The sequence below is a fragment of the Artemia sp. Qi Xiang Cuo genome, chromosome 14 (genome assembly GCF_049724085.1).
Source record: "Artemia sp. Qi Xiang Cuo chromosome 14, ASM4972408v1, whole genome shotgun sequence".
Classification (NCBI taxonomy): domain Eukaryota; kingdom Metazoa; phylum Arthropoda; class Branchiopoda; order Anostraca; family Artemiidae; genus Artemia; species Artemia sp. Qi Xiang Cuo.
In genome coordinates this window covers 16,284,714-16,307,224 of record NC_142807.1, presented here as the reverse complement: position 1 = coordinate 16,307,224, position 22,511 = coordinate 16,284,714, and the positions used below count along the sequence as shown (strand labels likewise).

At 34.0% G+C, this 22,511-nt stretch overlaps 1 long non-coding RNA gene and 1 pseudogene across 3 annotated transcripts; one reads left to right on the top strand and one right to left on the bottom strand.

The window, feature by feature from the left end:
- Window positions 1–408: 408 nt before the first annotated feature.
- Window positions 409–21,678, bottom strand: LOC148944203 (uncharacterized). 3 transcript variants are annotated; one of them, XR_016142800.1, is made up of 3 exons: window positions 21,586–21,678; window positions 5,580–5,672; window positions 409–1,093 (listed from the first exon to the last, which is right to left on the bottom strand). It is a non-coding gene; the product is annotated as an uncharacterized LOC148944203 (long non-coding RNA). The 3 variants fall into 3 exon arrangements; XR_016142798.1 differs by lacking the exon at window positions 5,580–5,672 and adding an exon at window positions 4,710–4,885 and having other exon boundaries at window positions 21,586–21,671; XR_016142799.1 differs by lacking the exon at window positions 21,586–21,678 and adding an exon at window positions 17,895–18,010.
- On the top strand, window positions 11,748–13,034 carry LOC148944204 (transient receptor potential cation channel subfamily A member 1-like; annotated as a pseudogene).
- Window positions 21,679–22,511: the final 833 nt, after the last annotated feature.

The following is a 22,511-nucleotide window of genomic DNA, read 5'->3' as shown; positions in this document are numbered from 1 at the left end:
AAATTCATTGCCACAAGCAATTAAAGGAAGGTTTTTATTGAAAAACAGAGCTTGGATGCTAACATTAAGTGTGAGATTTAAACTTTTTTCAAAAGAGCGTGACTATTAGAATGTAAGGTGAACTTCGGTGCAATGCAATAGGAATAAAGCCATGTTTCCATTTGGTGTTTTATGGACACAGTGAATCAAACAATGGAATTGCATGAAATATTTTTCTTTAGAGATTCATTGGTTAATTTAATTTCCAGTTTATCCATAAAACCCCTTGTGGGAAAATGATTTAAGTAGCACCATCTAGACAGCCTCTTTACCTAAAATATAACCAAAACACGTGTGTGTGACATGAGCCTAAGAAAAAAAAAATTCGAACTATTGCACAAAAACAAGCTGTTTTTTATTTTTATTTTCTACAAAAAAGGAGGAAAAAAACATGACAGTAACAATCTAAGGGTCTATCCTAGGGACTAGAGAGCATAAAGAACCACTTTTAAATTAAAAAACGGATTCATTACCAAAACATTAACAACAGCCTGAAGCGTCACTCATTTGTTAAAGGGAATACAAAGATTTGAGTAAACACTACTTTCACTTCTATAAAACACTTTTTTCTAAAGAATCACTTTTCTCCTGGCACCTTGGGGGGGGGGGGGCACAATAGTAATAAAACCGTGTTTCCATTTGTTATTATTAAATATTAACATTAACAACCATTTTACAGTATAAACACGCAATCAACAAACACACTAAGAATATACGAATTGTCTTTTCTTGCTGTTCTAGATAGATTCAAAGCTATCATTACTGCAAAGATTAATGTTTCGTCTTTTACTAACTCGGCCATACACCGAACTTTTCGGGCAACTACATAGAACTTGGGACCGAGTCGGGCAACTACTTTTTCTAAAAAATAGAAAAACAATTTATTTGACCAAAATGTTCATCAGGCCTTAACATCCCAGGAATCACTGCATGTAGTTTCTTTTTTTCCTCTTGGGCCTGTTTGCGCGCCAATTCTCTTTCCTTTAGAAACAAGTCAATGTCATCATCACCTGAAAATTCTCTGATTTGCACCAAGAAATTCTTCAGATGCTCTCTAAAAAAATGAGGTGTTATCAAAACTTTTTGCTTATATATTTAAGACAATATAAACAAATTTACTTAACATGCCAGAAACTGCATATATTTTTTATGGATGTCTCCATAGTTTTAACAGTTTTAATACATTTTTAGCCTTTTTATTTTCTACGATTTTAACAGAAGAGTCCATCAGTCCGAATCTTGAAGGATGTCACAATTCATATCACTACTAAGGTTCTTAAAATGGAGGTTTTCCAAGAAGGACTAGTCTAGAGCAACAGTTGGCGAATGTCAGAGATGCGATATTGCAGCAGTCGTAGGGAATGTATAAATTTACAGTGACAGAATTCACACAGTGAATCGCCAGAGTATTATCGTCAGAATGAAACATAGATGGCATTAACACACCACCAATGGAAATCGCTAGACTAGTAGATGGATGGTCTTTCGTTACAAGTGCCAATCGAGCGAACAAACTGTGCAAAGAAGATTGCTTAGTACTAGAAATATTAACTTAGTACTAGAAATTTAAATATTAGTACGCAATTAAATAAAGAAAAACAATTTCCTTTTAGCTGAAAGTAAGGAGCGATATTAAAACTTAAAACGAAAAGAAATTATTCTGTATAACAAGGGGCTGCCCCCTCCTAAACGCCCCGCTCTTTGCACTTAAGTTTTTTATTGTTTTAAAAAGTAGAGCTGTGAGCTAATTGTGTACATTAGCGTAGAGCGGGGCGTTGAGGAGGGGACAGCCCCTTTCATATACGGAATACTTTGTCCGTTTCTAGTTTTAATGTCGCTCCTTGCTTTCAGTTCAAAAACCTTTTTTTTTATTTAATTTCTGAACGTTTTTGAATTAATTCAGGTTTTGAAGATTGCTCACCGTACATGAATAATTAAAACGAAATTTTTATAGTAATTTTACGTTTTTTTTAACTAATAAGCTAAGTTTAATTTTTGTTCCAGTTACTTAAGAATGACAAATGAATCACAAAAGGTCGTTTAATTATAATAATAAGTTCTTTTAAAAGTTAAAAACAACTTTAGCATAAGAGCGAGCTATTGAGCAGAGGCACCCCCCCTCATATACGTAATATTTTCTGTTTGTTTTAATTTTTAATGTGTCTCCTTACTTTCAGTTGAAATAACTTGTTTTTTTATTTAACTTCTGAACGTTTTTGAATTAATTCAGGTTTTGAAGATTGCTCACCGTACATGAATAATTAAAACGAAATTTGTATATTAATTTTACGTTTTTTTAACTAATAAGCTAAGTTTAATTTTTGTTCCAGTTACTTAAGAGTGACTCCTGAATCACAAAGGCCGTTTAATTATAATTATAAGTTCTTTTAAACGTTAAAAAAAAGCTTTAGCGTAAGAGCGAGCTATTCAGGAGAGGCACCCCCCCTCATATACGTAATATTTTCTGTTCGTTTTAAGTTTTAATGTGTCTCCTTACTTTCAGTTGAAAGAACTTGTTTTTTTATTTACCTTCTGAACGTTTTTGAATTAATTCAAGTTTTGAAGATTGGTCACCGTACATGAATAATTAAAACGAAATTTGTAAGTTAATTTTACTTTTTTTTAACTAGTAAACCAAGTTTGATTTTTGCTCCAGTTATTTAAAAATGACTCATGAATCACAAAAGGCTATTTAATTAGAATAATAACTTCTTTTAAAAGTTAAAAAAACTTAAGCGTAAGAGCGAGCTATTGAGGAGAGGCAACCTCCCTCATATACGCAATATTTTCTGTTCGTTTGAAGTTTCTCCTTACTTTCAGTTGAAGTAACTTGTCTTTTTTATTTAATTTCTGAACTTTTTGAATTAATTCAGGTTTTGAAGATTGCTCACCGTACATGAATAATTAAAACGAAATTTGCATGTAAATTTACTTTTTTTTAACTAATAAGCCAAGTTTGATCTTTGTTCCGTTATTTAAGAATGACTCATGAATCATAAAAGGCTGTTTAATTAGAATAATAACTTCTTTTAAAAGTTAAAAAAAAACTTTAGCGTAAGAGCGGGCTATTGAGGAGAGGCTAACCCCCTCATATACGAAATATTTTCTGTTCGTTTTAAATTGTTCCTTACTTTCAGTTGAAAGAACTTGTGAAGTAGTTGAAAGAACTACGTAATATTTTCTGTTCATTTTTATGCTGGGAAATCCGGCGGCCCTTTCATGAAAAATTCCTCAATGAAAAGATCCTCCCACGTAACCTTCTTCCCCCTATCCCCCCCCTCCACCAGAAAAATCCCCCTTAAAACGTCTGTATACTTCCCAATACTATATGTAAACAATGGGCAAAGTTCATAACTTGCAGCCCTTCCCCCAGGGACCGTAGAGGATTAAGTCATCCTCAAAGACAGAGTTATTAGATTTTTTGACTACGCTGAACAAAATGCCTATTTTAAAATTTTGATCGGGTGACTTTGGAAAAAAATGAGCGTGAGAGGGGGCCTAGTTGCCCTCCAATGCTTTTGGTCACTTAAAAAGGGCACTGGAACTTTTAATTGTCGTTCGAATGAGCCCTCTCACGATATTCTAGGACCACTGGGTCGATACGATCACCCATTGAAGAAACAAAAGAAAGAAAAACAATGCACCGTGATCTTTCTTCTGACAAAATTCAAAATCCCGCATTTTTGCAGACAGGAGCTTGAAACCTCTACAGTAGGATTCTCTGATACTCTGAATCCGATGGTGTGATTTACATTAAGATGCAATGACTTTTAGGGGGCATTTCCCCCTTTTTTTCGAAAATAAGGCAAATATCCTCAGACTCGAAACTTTTGATGGGTAAGACTTGATGAAACTTATATATTTGAAATCAGCATAAAAATGCAATTGTTTTGATGTATCTATTGGTATCAAACTTCCATTTTTAAGAGTTTCGGTTACTATTGAGCCGGGTCGCTCTTTACTTACAGTTCGTTACCACGAACTGTATGAAATTCGAAACTAATCAAAACTGTTGTGGATTTTAAACAGTATCACAAATCCAAGCACTTCGAATCTTTTGTTAATACATGACATTGTGAGGTCGTTTTGTGAAGGAAGAAAAATTTTATGGAAACGGACGAATATTTTGCCACTTCGCGGCCTATTGAATCAGCTGAAAGATAGAAACTGATAATCCGAAGATTAAAAAAAAATATTAAAATTTTGAAATAAGATGCACTGGAAACTAGTATCAGACGCCATCAGTTACTGCAGATAAGTTTGCTACTACACTAGTTACAACTGATCACACTGCTCATCTGATTGCTGATTAGTCCAAGTCACCTCAGTCCGATTGTAATGCATATTTTCTAACAGAGCAAAGGGTACTCTGAATTACTTCATGCGTCATCAAATCAACACAATAAAAAATATCAGCATTATGTATTATGGGTCAATTGGAAAATACCAAACGACTAATATAATAACCCCGTATTTTAACCCCGCACACGATACTTGCTCAATGTATTCGAAATTGTTCATGAGTTATCTCCCTTCTAAACCTTCTAAACACGAGCGAGTAGTCTAGTTTAACACAATCTTGAGCATAACGCTAAATATAGACGGTGTTTTTTTTTTTTTTTTTTTTTTTTTTTTTTTTTTTATATATTCATGACTCAAATAAATTTTACAACATCATATATCCTTTTATGCGAAATAAATAGATAAAAGCGTGTTCTTTTCTTCCATCCAGCCTTCTTTGAACCACCACACCAGGATTCTCAACTGGCTGTGAACTGAGACGCTGAAGTCCAGTTTTATGGACAGCCTGGCAGATCCATTGAGTTTCAGGATTGTGACGAATATCCTTAAAATCATGAAAAATTTAATATCTTTCGCTTATTAAAAATTCACACTCTTAAAACGGTTTGTCAGACATCCAAGGAAGAAGAAAGCATCAATAAAATTAGCTAGGAAATACATATCATCATTTGACACTTAAGTACTATAATGTAATCCAGACTAATTTTTAACCTTATTTCTAAATAACAGGCTTAAGAGAAGAGAATATTTAGATTATTTCTCAAATGGACACATGATTATTAGGTAAGTATTTACTAGGAATTAATTAAATCAGAGAAATTAAAGGGTATCCCATCTCAATCGAAAAGATCTCGGTCTTATCGTTATTTCAAACTGCAAGCAAGAACTTGGGGCCTTTTCTGGCAGTTTTAAATCAAAGAAAATTCGACTCAGGCCCTTCTTCATTTCTATTTTACTAGCTCCCTTTAATTATATGCCCAGCACAAAATTCGTTTTGAAAGTCAAGATCTAAATACAGGTTAACTTTTTGTATGCAGTTTTAAAAGTAAAACACTCCCGGAATAACCTATCAACATGCACGAGGGCAAATTCGTAGAAAAAAAAACTGAGGTTGGCAATACAAGGGTTTGAATTCACGTACAGTTATTCTGTAGCTATTATTCTTTTTAGATATGATGCTAGTAATTTGCGTTTACTTTACCTATTTAGTCAAATAAGAAAGGATTACTCAGCATTACCTGAAAGACTACAGACTGTGGGAATTAATTGCCATAGAATCCAGTAATTCCATAAAAACTGAAATCACAAAGCGCAACAACAGCGCCAAGTTCCTGAAACAGAAACTCGTGAAAACTTTCAGAATTAACAAATAAATATCCAAAGTTTTTTTTTCTACCAAAAATCTTATCTGATCAACATCAAGATAAATTTAAATATATGAGTATGTGCATACATTATGAAAAATCAACACTTTGTTTACTAGTAAGGAGTGGGACTGTTAGGAATTGTTAAAATAAATATTAGACACTTGCGAATTAGAGATATACATTATACTAATTTTATGCCCATGACTAGGCTACTCTACAGGCGTATCTGCATTAAGCAACACGTAGCGAGAACTAACCTCGGTTAAGCTGATTCATTACTAATGAGGACTTCTCATGTAAGGGGGAAGTAGCTCGGTCCTAGCAATGAAGTCGATATTATATTGAAGCTAATGCATGACTTATATTAACTGTGTTTCACTTGTATTCTTCCTTGCCCACTTCATTCCTTCCAACCCTGCAATTTTTTTTATTGCTTTCTATTTTTGTTGTTTTTACCGTAGGTTACCAAAACACAGTAGCAACAATACAACCAATTCTTGTTCCAAGAGCTGGTAATGCAAGTGACCTATTCCGCTCAAGTGACAAAATGTATTAGCAATATAATGGTGACGGCAAAAAGGGGACTGTACGACCCCAATAACTATGTCCTAGAAGAATTTTAATGCTTCATAGAACTAAAAAAAAGCTAACCTCAGCAACAACCCGGAGGTTTCTAGTAGACTTCAAGGGCAAAGCACCCAGAGACTAAATTACTTTATTCACTTCTTCCTTGCAACAAAGGGCATAAGAAGGCATTCATTTTGTGAATTTCGTTTAATTTACCAGCCTGCGGTCCTTTGCCAGCCAGATGGGAGCTTGACACCTCAATAGTAGTGTCTTCTGATACGCTAAATCTGACCGTGCAATTTTCATTATGATTCCTTGACTTTTGGGAGTGTTTCTCCCTGTTTGAAAATCAGGTAAGTTTTCATTGGTTCGTAGCTTTTAATGGATACATTATGCTTGCAAAAATTTTGAAAAGCATAATACAAAAAAAATTACTCACCTTTTAGACAAGTATTTCATAAACAAGTGCCGAAAGTCAGTTATGGCTTTCTGAATTAAATATTTTGCCAGTGCGTCCATACTATATAAAACGAGAATCTTTACTTTCTTACATAAGTCCCATCGCAGGTGCTTTTGGTGCCTTTTCATTTGATATGTTATTGCTTTGATGTTTGTTCATCTTTAGCTAGATGGGAAAGTTGTGACAGGTTCAACGATGAGAAGCAATTTTTTCCATCTTTTCTGTGGACGATATATGGGATGAGAATCATGCACGCGACCATCGGAAGACAGCAGTTTTTTATACATCGGATGTGGCCTAGCCACTGACATTGTTGTAGCTTCGTTATATCAAGAATTGAGGGTTTCATCAGGAGGTTTTCAAATAGATAACCTAATGTTGGAAATCTTATCCAAATACGTGTTGTCAGACTGCCAGGTATAAATGGCGTAACGACTTGGTTTCAAATGTGACCAGGTGGCATTGACAATTTGTTTTGAGGCTCAAAAACTCATATATAAATATAGTAATGGAAACGATCAGTGTATTGAAGAGTCCTGATTTAAGTAATTTTGACAAAGTATCGTTCTCTAGATTTCCGGCATTATTTGAAAAACAATCAGAAATTACATAAAAATTAATCTTTTTCAAAATTCAAGTGGACCGAGGAAACATATTTAGAAGATTGGAAATCTTCTCGGGATAATTTTCAGCAAGGATTCAATTGTTCGGGGGGAATTTACGAAGAGAGAACTTTCCATGGAGGAAAGTTCTCTAAAACGAGAATCTTTACTTTCTTGCGTAAGTCCCATCGCAGGTGCTTTTGGTGCCTTTTCATTTGATATGTTATTGCTTTTATTCATCTTTAGCTAGATGGGAAAGTTGTGACAGGTTCAACGTTGAGAAGCAATTTTTTCATCTTTTCGGTGGACGATATATGGAGTGAGAGTCATGCACGCGAGCATCGGAAGACAGTAGTTTTTAATACATCGGATGTGGCCTAGCCACTGACATTGTTGTAGCTTCGTTATATCAAGTATTGAGGGTTTCATCAGGAGGTTTTCAAATAGATAACCTAATGTTGGAAATCTTATCCAAATACGTGTTGTCATACTGCCAGGTATAAATGGCGTAACGACCTGGTTTCAAATGTGACCAGGTGGCATTGACAGTTTATTTTGAGGCTCAAAAACTCATGCACAAATATAGTAATGGAAACGATCAGTGTATTGAAGAGTCCTGATTAAAGTAATCTGGACAAAGTATCGTTCTCAAGATGTCCGGCATCATTTGAAAAACAATCAGAAATTACATACAAATTAATCTTTTTCAATTTTCAAGTGGACCGAGGAAAAATATTTAGACGGAATTAGCCATTGGAAATCTTTTTGGCATAATTTTGGTACTGGTGTACTATATGGGCCTTTACAAGGAAATCAGTCACGAAAAACCCGTTTTTGACGGGTTAATTCAAGACCGCTACAGAGTAATGCAATGCATACCGTGGTTTTCATTTAAATTGTTGTTTATTATAATTGTACGATGTTTAAACTGTTGTTTTTGGGGTTTAGGGGGGGAGGTGCCTAGGTTAGGTGACTTATTTAATATATGCTATACTTTACCCCCCCCCCCCTAATGTGCAAACATATAGCCCAAATTTGTTTATAAAGTATTATATATTCATCTTATTTCATTTCATTAGCATTAATCAAACTTGACTTTTTAGAAAGGCCCATATAATACACCAGTACCATAATTTTCAGCAAGGATTTAATTGTTCGGGGGGGATTGTACAAAGAGAAAACTTTCCATGGAGGATTTTTTTGCGAGGAAGATTTTTCATTGATGGGGGGGGGGGGTGGACTATTTGTAAACGAAGATAGATTGAAAAAAAAAGAAAAAAGTTTTTCAACTGAAAGTAAGAAGAAACACCAAAAAGAACAGATATTAATCCGCATACGAGGGGAGCTGTCCCTTCCTCAATATCTCGCTTTCAACGCTTAAGTTTGACTTTTCGTGGCAATTTTTTCAGAGAGACAGTTCAAACGTGGGCATGGGCGCCCATATGGGGGGCAGGGGGGGGGGCTCTTGCCCCCCTCCCCCCCTGGCTGAATGATGCTGCCTTATTTTTATGTTTTTGTTCTGAGATTTCTATTATATAGCATTAAAAGTAGCAATTAGACGAAGTTTGCCCCCCCCCCTGGAATTCAGCTTATGGGCGCCCCTGAACGAGGGGGCTGTTAAATTAGAGTAAGGAACTTCTTTAAGGTACTAAAAACTTTAGCTTGGAGAGCGAGGTAGAGGAAGGGGCAGCTCCCCTCATATGCGGTAGAATTTGTGATTGAATGGTAGGAGGAAAAAAAAGGTCCAACCAAGAAGATGGAGAAAAATAAAATAAAGGTGTTTCTTTCAAATGTTTCTTGATTGCTCTTAGGGGGATTCGATACCCCAAGGAACCAGCCTATCTCGTCTATCATAATCTCAATCTCGGCCTTACACCTTTGCTCAATCCTGATTTAGCCTACAAGGTTTTAAAGATTTCAAAACCTGATTTTTAGATTTAGGGGGAAAACCTTGATTGGGCTTAAAATCATGTTCAAGCAAAAGCAATTACTTTTAAAAACTAGAGCTAATGAAAGAGACTGAAAACCCAACATTCGGGTTAAACGTTTCTCTCAGACTTTAGACAGGTCAAACTTCAGACATCTATGCAATCTTCTAAGCCTTAGAAATAAAGAAAGGGTAGAGATAATAGCTTGACAACACCTTATCAGGATATATTTCAAGCCCAGAATCCATTCCTGAAAGCGTTAATTACCTAACTCAGCTGTTTTCCAAGATAGCATGAAGCTAATCAATCAAAACTTCACCTTGTTTAAATCATAAAACTATTTTTTATTGATTAAAAAATGGTTTCTGCAAGTTAAAAAATAACATTTGGAAGTAAAAACCAAATGTATACATATACAATAGTCTATACTTTTGGTAACATATTTTTTTTTTACCGAACTTAAAGCAAAAGTTATATTTTATTTGTAATTTCATAACACAATTTATTATTTGTCGGGGCAGCATTAGATGGCGTTCGTTACCCTCGCTCCGAAGAGACAGATTTCAGTTTATTCTTTTTACTTTTCGATTTTCTTTCCGCTTGGAATTATCCATTTGGAAACCTTTTCTAAATCCGACAAACCCTTGAATCAGCATCATCAAACATATTAGAAAGTCAAGAGAGTCAAACTTGCATCCTAGAAAGTCTAGGGTGCAGATGAATAACATATATGTTTTTACATGCAGCCCCCTAAATGCAATGAACTATAAGCCTTCGCTTAAATAAGAGAAATAAAAAAAAGACAATAAATAGTGGGGACAGCGTTTTTAATCGTTTTCCAAGACCAAACAAAATTTTACACATTTTCACCAAACCTGACTCGAGTATTTGCATTTGTGACCTTGATTGGTAGCTGCTTGGCTCTTTCAATCAAGCCGACTTTCTTTTCGGCCGAGACAGTTTGAGCAATTTCAGTGGGAAATTTTCCATTCTGTATCATCAAAACTTCAAATTACTATACAATAAAAAATATTAAATTTTTTTTTAACAGTAAAATAAATATTTAAATAAAATGAATTAGACTACGAAAGAATAAAATGTCGCACCTAAAGATGTATCCCATGTTGTAACATACTCCTGTTTCGTAGATTACTAAAAATTTATATATAAAATCAACTTCAGACTTGAATGATTTCTGGGGCGCATAGCGTATCCAATACGCCTTAGATCATTATTGTAAGGTTTAGTGGCTTTCTCCTTCGTTTGCAATTTTCTATGCAAATTAGTTATGTTCACACGTCAATCAGTTTCAACTAGGCTAACTTAAAAATCATACACACCTGACAAAAACATTTAGAACATACAAGAACAAAGTTAAAAGTCAGGCCTGCAGATGCCTGACTAACTCTTCGTCATCAAACTAGCTCTTCATCGTCAAATGCATGAACTTAAATTGAAAAGTTGATAAAACATTAATCATAAAGCTGATTCTAAATATCTGAGCCAAAACCAGGCTTTGATATATATAAAAAGCAATAAAAAAACAAAAACAATCGAAGTCAACCTGAAAACACCTTTAACAATTAAAATAAAATTCATCCGCTTAACTTAATCAGCGCCAAAAATCAAGAAAACAAAAGCTATGTGAAGAGTCAATTTTATTCAAAAAAAGTGAAGTAATATTTGTGCAAAAAATTTTACAGCCATAAACATATGGTTTCAAAGATTTTTGAGAATATATCACTTATTATGTATATTATTGTATCTTCCAAAATTCGGATTTCATTACTTTGAATAAACCACAAATCCAGTTTAAAAGCATTTAGATATTTCAGAATCCTAAATCATAATTCTAAGGATTCTATAATGACCTGAAACTGGATTTCTTGCTTACACACAGAAAATAAATCAAATATCCGCTTATAGCAGATACGATTGTATGCAAGATTGGCGAAGAATTATGGCATTAGAAAAGGGTGAAAGATGGGGGAAAATGAACCTTTGAGTTCAAACTTTCAAAAAAAGAAAAAAGAGTGGTACAGAGCAAGAGTAAAACTTTTGTACACAATGGACATGTTATTGTTATTAATTTTAAAAACTTTTTCCACAAGACAAGTTTTTCAAAGAAAAGTAAAGAGCTCCATTAAGCCAAGAATGAGCAAAAATAAAGTCAAATAATCTTCCAAGTGTAAAACTCTACAAATCACTATCAATAAATAAATAAAACTCAAAACGAACAGAATTAAAGTTGTTTATGATTGATAGAATTCCCTGCCTATGATTGATAGCTAACATATATTTAAGTAGTTGTGTGCATTCTTACGTATGTCCCCGCCCTCCGTATACAATGAGTTTTAAGGAAAATTATATAATTTTTTTAGGTACTAACAAAGAACATTGATTTAGAGAAGAAGATTCAACTAGAGAACATCAATTTTGACCACAATTATCCTGACAATTTTGGACAACGAGCTAAGTAGTCATGGTAGATGGTTGTGAAGGAAAACTCGAAAGAACAAGGAAGTTAATCAATACCTTCGGGCTGTCGTACTCAAAAGAATGGTCAAATGGAGATGTATTAATTTGTGAGGCTTTGAAAAAGAAGCATATATCAATTGCTAAATTGCTTTTAGATAGTGGTTGTAAAGTTAACAGTGAAAATTCTGAAAATGCAACTTTTGATAGGCCTCTTCGTTATGCTGTTATTGTTGGTGATATAGAAATTGTTAAGATGGTTTTAGATAAAGGCGCAAAGATTTATGCTGAAGCCAAATCGGGTGAAACTCTACTTTTCTATGCCATTAAGAATAATGCCGTAAAAATTTTTAACATACTTCTCGACAAAGAGGCAAGAATTAATGCTAAAAATAATTTTGGTGAAACTCCACTTTACTGGACAGTCAGAAAAAGGATGTTGATGTTAAGGAAAATGATGCAGCGTTGCAAAATGATCTATTTTTGCAGTGTCAATAGGATGCTCACAAACTGTTGAGTATCTTCTTAAATATGGAGCACATATCACTTCTGCATCAACTTCAACTTACAAAATTGGATATACACCCCTGCATTTTGCAGCTGAGAAAGGTAGTGCAGAAGTTGGTATGATACTTTTAGACAGAGGTGCTAGTGTTGATGTTAGAGAGGAAGTGGGCTTAACATCTCTTCATATTGCGTGTATGAACTCTGACTTAACCGTTGTCGAACTTCTTGTACAGTATGGAGCAAAGGTGGACAATCATGACAAAAATGGCAAAACCACACTTCAGCTCGCTGTTGAAAAAGGAAATTTAGCTACTGTAGAGTATATTTTAAAATGTTGTCCTGATATAAATAATCCAAGCAACAGAGACTCTTAAAGTAGCAGTATCCAGCGATGTCGAAACGTATAAACAATTTGTTGAGGTTCTTTTGGATTATGGTCTTACTCTAAATTCTACTGATGCAAATAACTGTGACTTTTTACACACTGCCATTAAAAAAGAATATTTCAAAATTGTTTCAGACCTTTTAAAGGAGGGGTGCTGATGTTAATATGTTAGTTCTTGGTACATACTATACCATACTTGAATATACTATAGGTTTCACGCCCTTGCATACTGCAGTAAAATACAACCAGGAAGGAATAGCTAATTTATTGATAAGCTATAAAGCTGATATAAATGCCCAAGATAAATTTGGGAACACACCACTACATATTGCAGCTTTAGATAGCAACAAGAACATTGTGGAACATTTCCATACTAGGAAATGGTGCCAAACCAGATTTTAGAAATAAGAATGGTAAAACAGCACTTCATTATGCTTATTCTATAGGATGTAAAGAAGCTCTTGTGGCCCTTTTGGAATTTGGGTCTGATATAAATATTACGTGTCTGGATGGACGTTCACCTCTTTATGAAACTATGGTTTTGAGATATTCAGCAGACGAGCTGCTGAATATCTGAATAGAGTAGCTGCAGAATATCTTGTCTGCCACATAGCTAAAATGAAAGTGGCAAATTTATATGTAAGTGAAAAAAAATTTTCTATCAGTAAATAAAATAAAGAAATGCATAATACACTTTGAATCAGGTGATTTTGATGAGAGTGATTTTCTGGATCAATGTGTGAGAGAACTGGAAAGAATGAAAAATGAAAAGATTTGTCATTGTACTATTTCATTTATGACATTTTGACAAAAGGGGCTAACTCTTTGGCAGTGTACATGAGGAATGAAAATGTAGTAAAGGCTTTGAAATCGACAAACTATATGATAGAATTTCCATTGTACGCTAACATAATAAAAAGTCATTTCAGAAAGGGTATGGAAAGGAAAGAGTTACTTGAACTTGGCCATAGAAGTTTCAATTCTTTTATTGAAAACCTCACTGGGTTATCATATGACTACATTGAACAAATACTGAGCAACGAAGACTTGGAAAATTTGATAGATGTTTGTCATTGCAACAATTAAGGAGGAATGGCAGAATTGAGTACTTTAGACATAGAATCATGGTTTTGGCAATTAAAAGAAGATTTGAAAAGCTTATCACACATTTTTCTCTCTAAAGTAAGCCATTTCACGAAAGACCTGTAGCTGTAACTTGCATCAAAGGGACAAGATTCACAAATCATTGAAATCATTCGTATCCAATCTATCCATTCACTGAACCAGAATTATGATACCACTTATATTTTTTCTTTTAAAAGAATCCAAACTTGCTTTAAAAAAAAATATAATAAAATTATCTTTTTTTGTTCCCAAAATTTCGGGAACATTAACCGCATGAACACAGGAAACATTAACCATAATGGTAAGAAGACGAGCTTTTAGAAGAGCATGTGCGTAAAGCAAAAAGAAAAAGAGTAGCCTATATATAGTGCAATCAAATAAACCACTGGTGCTAAGGTTAGAATTAAAAATAAAATTTCATTTATGGAAGGAGTAAAAGAATAAATTCAAAGAGTGTAATTAAGATAATTTGAATTAAATATAGATAATTATTGAAAAGGGAATACAAATAAAACTAAAATAATGCAATTAAAAGAATTTGAACTGAAGATACGAAATTATTTATGAAAGAAGTAAAAAAAAAAATTGTCAGTGCTATTGGTACTGCTATTTAAATTAGTCAAAAGCATTTTGCTATGTAATTAAGATTATCATTTTTTTATTATGCAAACAATACAACATTTGAATGTATATTTCTGCTAGTAAAAATAATTTGCTGAAACCTAGCTATCCAAAATGGTGAATAGATTGTAAGTGGTAGAACAGTACCTAAATGTTAGGTTTATGAATTAACAGTTTTTGTTTGTTATTAGAACTTCCAGGTATTTCAAAATGAAATAAAACCATTAGTATAAATAATCATCCATACAAAAAAGTATACTAATAAAAACAGGTATACAAAACTTGATAGTCTGGTTAAAATAATATTTTATAATTGGACGAAAGACCAGCTGTTTTACCAGAGAAAGAATTTCGATATGAGTCTTTTAATTGGTCATTTGAGTTAACAGTAGTCAGAGTATGCTGCACTGTTTTTTATTCATTTTGAGTAAGTATAATATACTTGAAAAAATTCAAGGAAATGAAAAAAATTGCCAGGACAATGCTACAATAAGTTGTTTATAATACATGATAAATTTTAGTCATGGACTTTTATTAATTAAAGAAGACTTTCCGAAAAAGAAATTTTTCAAGGAAAAGTAAAGGTCATTTTAAACTTAAGATCAGCAGATACAAATACCTGTTAAAATTCAATCTCAAAACGACCAGAAATTACTATCAAAGAATAAATGGAACCAAAAACAAACAGAAATTAAAAAAACAATCGTAGCAAAAAACATACAACAAGTAATAATATAAATGAATAAATAAATCTTAAAGCGAGCAATACTTAAATTGAATATGCAAACCAAGCTTAAAACGAAACAAACTATATTGCTATTGAAGTATAAATGAAACCCAAAATGAACGGAAATTAAATCAACAATCAATTCAAACAAACATACAATAGATACTAATGTAAATGAAAAAATTAATCTTAAAACGAGTTAAACTTAAATTGAATATGCAAATAAAGCTTGAAACGAACAAAATCACTACAAACAAGAATTTGGTATTGCTTTCTTCTCTTCGTGTAAAAGTCTAAAACCTATTGGCCAAGTCCCAAGTAACTCTTTCCTTACTATACCCTTTCTGAAATGACTTTCTATTATGCTAGCATACAATGGAAATTCTATTGCATAGTTTGTCAATTTCAAAGTCTTTACTATATTTTCATTCCTCAAGTACACTGCCAAAGAGTTCGCCCCTTTTGTCAAAATGTCATAAAATGAAATAGTACAATGACAAATCTTTTCCTTTTTCATTCTTTCCAGTTCTCTCACACATTGATCCAGAAAATCCCTTTCATCAAGATCACCCAATTGTAAGCTAATTATGCATTTCTTTATTTTATGTACTGATAGCAATTTTTTTTCACTTACATATAAATTTGCCACTTTCATTTTAGCTATGTGGCAGACAAGATATTCTGCAGCTGCTCTATTCAGATATTCAGCAGCTCGTCTGCTGAATATCTCAAAATCCCTCAAAACAATAATTTTACAAAAAACCACTGAGGAATCACTCAAAATCATAGTTTCATAAAGAGGTGTACGTCCATCCAGATACGCAATACTTATATCAGATCCAAATTACAAAAGGGCCACAAGAGCTTGTTTACATCCTATAGAACAAGCATAATGAAGTGCTGTTCTACCATACTTATTTGTAAAATCAGGTTTGGCACCATTCCCTAGTATGGAAATGTTCCACAATGATCTTGTTGCTATCTAAAGCTGCAATGTGCAGCGGTGTGTTCCCAAATTTATCTTGGAAATTTATTTCAGCTTTATAGCTTATCAATAAATTAGCTATTCCTTCCTGGTTGTATTTTACTGCAGTATGCAAGGGCGTGAAACCTATAGTATATTCAAGTATGGTATAGTATGTACCAAGAACTAACGTATTAACATCAGCACCCCTCCTTTAAAAGGTCCAAAACAATTTTGAAATATCCGTTTTTAATGGCAGTGTGTAAAAAGGCCACAGTTATTTGCATCTGTAGAATTTAGAGTAAGACCATAATCCAAAAGAGCCTCAAAAAATTGTTTAATATACTCTAAATTCACCATCGCCGTATACTGCTACTTTAAGAGAGTCTCTGTTGCTTGGATTTTTTATATCAGGACAACATTTTAAAATATACTCTACAGTAGCTAAATTTCCTTGTTCAACAGTGAGTTGTGGTGTGGGTTTGCCATTTTTATCATGATTGTCCACCTTTGCTCCATACTGTACAAAAAGTTTAACAACGGTTAATTCAGAGTTCATACACGCTATGAAGAGATGTTGAGCCCCCTTCCTCTCGAACATCAACACTAGCACCTCTGTCTAAAAGTATCTTGGCAACTTCTGCACTACCTTTCTCAGCTGCAAAATGCAGGAATGTATATCCAATTTTGTAAGTTGAAGTTGATGCAGAATTGATATGGGCTCCATATTTAGAAGATAGTCAACAGTTTTTGAGCATCCTATAGACGCTGCAAAATGGAGTGGTCTTTTACCATCATTTTCCATAACATCAACGTCAGCTCCATGCCTTAAAATTAACTTGATAATATCAAACATCCTTGTTCTGACTGCCCAGTAAAGCGGAGTTTCACCAAAATCATTTTTAGCATTAATTCTTGCCCATTTGTCAAGAAGTATATTAAAAATTTGTACAGCGTTCTTCTCGATGGCACAGAAAAGCGGAGTTTCATAAGATTTAGCTTCAGCATCAATCTTAGCACCTTTATCTAAAACCATCTTAACAATTTCTATATCACCAGCTATAACAGCATAATGAAGAGGTGTATCAAAAGTTGCATTTTCAGAATTTTCACTGTCAACTTAATCTAAAAGCAATTTAGCAATTGATATATGCTTCTTTTTCAAAGCTTCACATATTAATACATATCCATTTAACCATTTTTTTGAGTAGGACAGCCCGAAGGTATTGATTAACTCCCTTGTTCTTTCGAGTTTTCCTTCACGAACTGCAAGTATTAAATCGTAGTTTACATCACAACCATCTACCATGACTACTTAGCTCGTTGTCCAAAATTGTCAGGATAATTGTGGTCAAAATTGATGTTCTCTAGTTGAATCTTCTTCTCTAAATCAATGTTCTTTGCTAGTACCTAAAAAAAAAATTATATAATTTTCCTCAAAACGCATTTTATACGGAGGGTGGGGGCATACGTAAGAATGCACACAACTACTTATATATATATATGTTAGCTATCAATCATAGGCAGGGAAATTATGGAGGGCAAAAACAACTTTAATACAATGAATAAAAGAACGTTGATGTGGGTGGAGCTCAGTTTGGGTGTGATGCAACTGTTAAGGACGAGTCATAGAAGTGCCAATCCCCTATTTTGAGCAACAAGAAATCATTTCAACATTCATTAAAACAGGGAAACAAGAATATAATTCTAATGTTTACCTCCTATTCTACAAATCATTATGGAGGTAATAGTAGTTTTTTTTTTTTTTTTTTTTTTTTTTTATAAAACTTTATTTTACCAATCTATTCAATAATTTACATTTTACCTTCTCTCGTAACGTTCTAATGTCCTTTGTGTCTTATGACCTTTTCGTTTGGCCTCAGACAAAAGGCCATAAACTACAATCGGTGCAAAGATACTTGGATGTTACCATTAAAACAGCTGCACAAGAAAAGTTAATTAACATATTGTTACAATATAATAAAACTCATTAGGGGGGTCGATATTTCAAGTTTGAACATAGATGATTTCGACGTTTCAAAATTCTGAAGTTTTATAGATATTAATTTAGAAACCTTTTTCACAAAACAAGTTTTTCAAAAAAAGTAGAGCTCTATTAAGCCAAAAATGAGCAGAAATAAAGTCAAATAATCAAAACAAAATACAATTTTACTGTTTTTTGGCTTTAATTAATAAAAAATTATCAAATCTTTAAGGAATAAATAATAGTATATGTATATTAGACTGACAATCCACTGTCTTATAAAAAAAATTTTAATCTTTTTTTTTCATAAGAATCCATAGTTTGGCTTGCTACTTGTATGTCTAAGAAACTTTTTCAACAATTTATACTCTGGACCCAAATAATATTATTTATATTAATTTTATACCTGCTCAAGCTATCCTTAAAAATAAAACTTAATATCATTACCAAAACATTCTATCTCTGCTCTTTGACAACTTAGATACACTTACACTCTTTTGATATATTTAAATTGCAAGAGCAGAGCTGGTAATAGTAGCAACCCGAAAGTTTCAACTAAGTACACCTAGACGTTCTAGAGATATTGCTGAGGTGTCTTTTTGCTAACTATAAACAAAGTACTTTTTGATTTATGTTTAAAGGAACATTTAGTTTTAAAGCATAATGAGTCAATTGCATAAATGTAGTGGATTGACATACCCGATACCCCTAGAGACATAGTTGCTGGACCGTCAAACTGTGCTGAACAAAATATCTGTCTCAAAGTTTTGACTGCATGTGTATTGAATTTGAATGGGCTTGGGTGAAGGACTTCTTGGCCTCAAATCTCTTTTTACTCTTAAAAGGGGCACCAAAATTTTTAACTCTGAATCGAATTACCTCCTATTAAAGTTTCAATGATATTTCTAGCTACTATAGAGCAACGGTGCTTAAAACATTGCTTATATACCCCTTTGAAAACATACATGCACATAGTTTTCGGCTTAATTGAAACTCCCAAAAAGTTCCTTAAAATTGTCACCTTAATACCCTTAGCGTCATGAGTTACAGTAACTATTGTGGTAGTATACACATAGTGTCCTCTGGCTAGTTCTAAATCGGCCACAATTTATCCTTAAAGGTTTAACTTAATAATGTAAGCCGTTCTTGCGATAGTGCTTCGTCACCTTTTTGAAAATCCACCAGTTCATAGTTTGTTTTGATTTTGTTCAACAACTACTTAAATATTCCGTAAAAGCTTCACCCTAATACTCTTAGCTTGCGTAGTATCAATTATTGTAGTAGCAATAGTAGTAGTATATACATAGCACCTTTGGTTTCTTCAACATCCCCTACAACACACGCTAAAAGTTTCAACTTAATACCATCAAACATTCCTGAAGCATCCTCTTGACAAACTGTGTGGGCATAGTGTTTTGATTTAGTACCATACAGTTTCAATACATTCGAATTTTTCGCCTTAATACCCTTAGTTTTCATAACAGCAGCAGTACTAGTAGAATTAATCGTAGTAGCCTTAGATTTAGTGGCAGTAGTAGTAGTAGCAGAAGTAGTAATAATAACAGCAGTAGTAGTATTATGAGTAGAAGCTGTAGCATTAGAATGCAAATATTTCCTTCTGGCTAGTTCAGCATCCCTCCACAACAAGTCCTGTTAGTTCGGACTTCACGCACCAAACTCTTCCTAAGATATTACTGTTACGTTCTTTTTACAAGCTACATACAGATGGCGTGTTGTGATTCAGTTCACCTTTCCCCCTCAAAAGTCTGAAAATTTTACCTTCATACCCCTGGGCATAGTTGTAACTGCAGTGACAGTACTAGTATTTGTCTTACTAGTAGTAGTATTAATAGTAATAGCAGTAGTCCTAGCAGAAGCAGTAGTATTAACGTATTGGACTCCTTAAAAGTCGGAGGAAATAAAACAATATTTGGAAGGCTTACAAGTCCTCTAAGTTCTCTTCGAACTTAAGCGATTCTTCACCTCAAGTTTTTAAAGCTTATAGAAGAGTTTACCATTCGCTTTGCCGGAGGGCCGAGTCATCATTTTACTATAGCAAATTCTCTGCGTGCGGTATAGAGATTAGGAAAACATGGCAAGTAATCAATTCTGTTACCAGGCCGTCTTCAATTGATGGTAAAACCGTAGTGTGAGCTGAAAGTTCAAGACGCATTTACTTCTTACTTCGCCAACATTGGGAAGACTAAAGCCTCTTCTGTAAGTCCTTCTTCTCTAAGTGATTTTAGGTCTTATCTTGCACCACATTGTCTTAGATCAATGGTTTGGAGCCTATCTCTGAAGTTAAAATAGCCAGAATTGCCAATGGTTTCAAGGTTTCTTTATCTTCCGGCTTAGACTGTATTTCTACAACGGTGGTTAAGTTCATTCTTCCTGTCATCGTTTCTGCTCTTTCGAGACTTGTCAATATTTCTTTTGAAAATGGTGTCTTCCCTGAAAATGGTGCTTTAAAGTGTGCTCGTGTTATTAATCTTTTTAAAGGTGGTTCACCGATTGACCCTGCAAGTTATTGTTCTATATCTCTCTTATCAGTGTTTAGAAAAACTTCTGAAAAGGCTACACTTTCTCAACCTCTTGATTTTCTTAATTCTAAGCATTTTTGGGTTATTTTCAAGAGAGATGGTGCAAATCTCTTGAATTATTTTCATACATCTCTTGACTCTGGTCTGATACCTACTGCTCTTTTTCTCGATGTAAAAAAAGCATTTGATTCTAACACACAAGATTCTTCTTTGGAAACTATCCCATATTGGAATAGGAGGGATTACTTATCCTTGATTTCTATTATATTTATCTGGTCGAGTCATCTCAGTTGATCTGCTCATTTCTATTACGTCTGAAATAGAATTTGGTGTTCAACAAGGATCTGTGATTGGGCCGATATACTTCTTAATTTATGTTAATGACCTCATAAATGCGGTTAAAAATCTAAAACCTACCACTTGCTGTCGTCTTTGTCAACCTGCATCTGTCACTAATTGTGACAAGAGTTTGTCCTTCTCCGATACACTTATTGCTTTTGCGGATGACAGTCCTCTTGGCACAGCAGGTAGAACTGAGTCTGATCTTCGATCAAACATGATTGCCCCTTTTGAGAGTTACTCAGTGGTTTGATATTAATTATCTTGCCTAAAATTTTGGAAAGTCACGTTTTCTCAATAGTTTCAAGGTCTAGCTCTGGTTTGAATGAAATAAACGTATCGAGGGATTCCCTTAATAGACTTAGGGATCGATGCGTTCAATTACTAGGCATCTTGTTTCATGAAAATCTTTCCTTCAAGCATCATACTGACCTCATTAAAATTAAAGTCTCCAGAAGCCTGGGGATCCTTAAAAAACTTAAATAAATTTTTCCAGGATCAATTCTTAGAGGGCCTATTCTACAGTCTACTTCAGCCTTATGTTTCATACTGTTGCATTATTTGGATGTCGACTTTGTCCTCACCGCTGAGGCCACTTTCAAAACTATATGATAAAGCAAAGACTCTAATACAGTAAGCTAACCGTTCACTACCTAAACCCTTGCTTGACTTGAGATCTTCTTATTTTCTGTCTTCTGCTTCTTTCCATTTTTTAGGTACATGACCAGCTTCCTGCTACTCCCCTGGTCTAAAGAAAAAAAAAAAAAAAAAAAAAAAATAATGCATCGTGCCTACATTACTCTTTACTTAGGCAGCACGGTACTCGTTAAATATCTCGACCCTACTCAAGAATTTTGAGCTGTGTGATCTGAGATAACGGATTCGTCTGTCTTAAGTAGGTTATAGTTACCTTCGTCACACTGAGAAAAACCAAAATGTAGGTATATTTTTATGAATTATATAATATATAGAGGTGATTAGGTGTTTAACGGTGGCCCGTGTTTACCCCCCCCTACCTGGAGAAACTACCCCCCAGAAAATCCCCCACGGAAAATCCTCACTGAGAAAATATCCCCTTTTATCCGGCTTTTTAGTCTCCATTCACTTTCAACTTAAGACTTGAATACAAAAAAGGACTTAAACTACAAATTTCTGATCTAATGAGCACCCTTTAAAGTTTCTACGACCATGAGGTGGAGGTGTGGATGAGGAAGGTAAAGTCCCCCTCCTATGAAGAATAAGTTCGGCTCATTTTTGGGGTTTAATCTTACTCTTTTACTTTCATAATAACAGCGTAGACTGTATATGATTAATGGAGGAAAGATACGGGCAAAATGGTTAAACCTCGAGGAAATTGTCACATATTTTTTTTTCATCGAAATATTAAAAAAAAATCAGCTTTACTACACAAAAATCCGCCCAGATGTCCCTTGCACAAGTGTCCCAAATTGGCCCTTAAAGTGGGAAAATGAGAGGGAAAATCGATTTTTGTGTTTATAAATATTGCGGAGTTTAAACGGTCGTTTTCTATCAAATCAAACATGCTTCGAAATCTGAATTCAGATTTGGATTTTTCCGT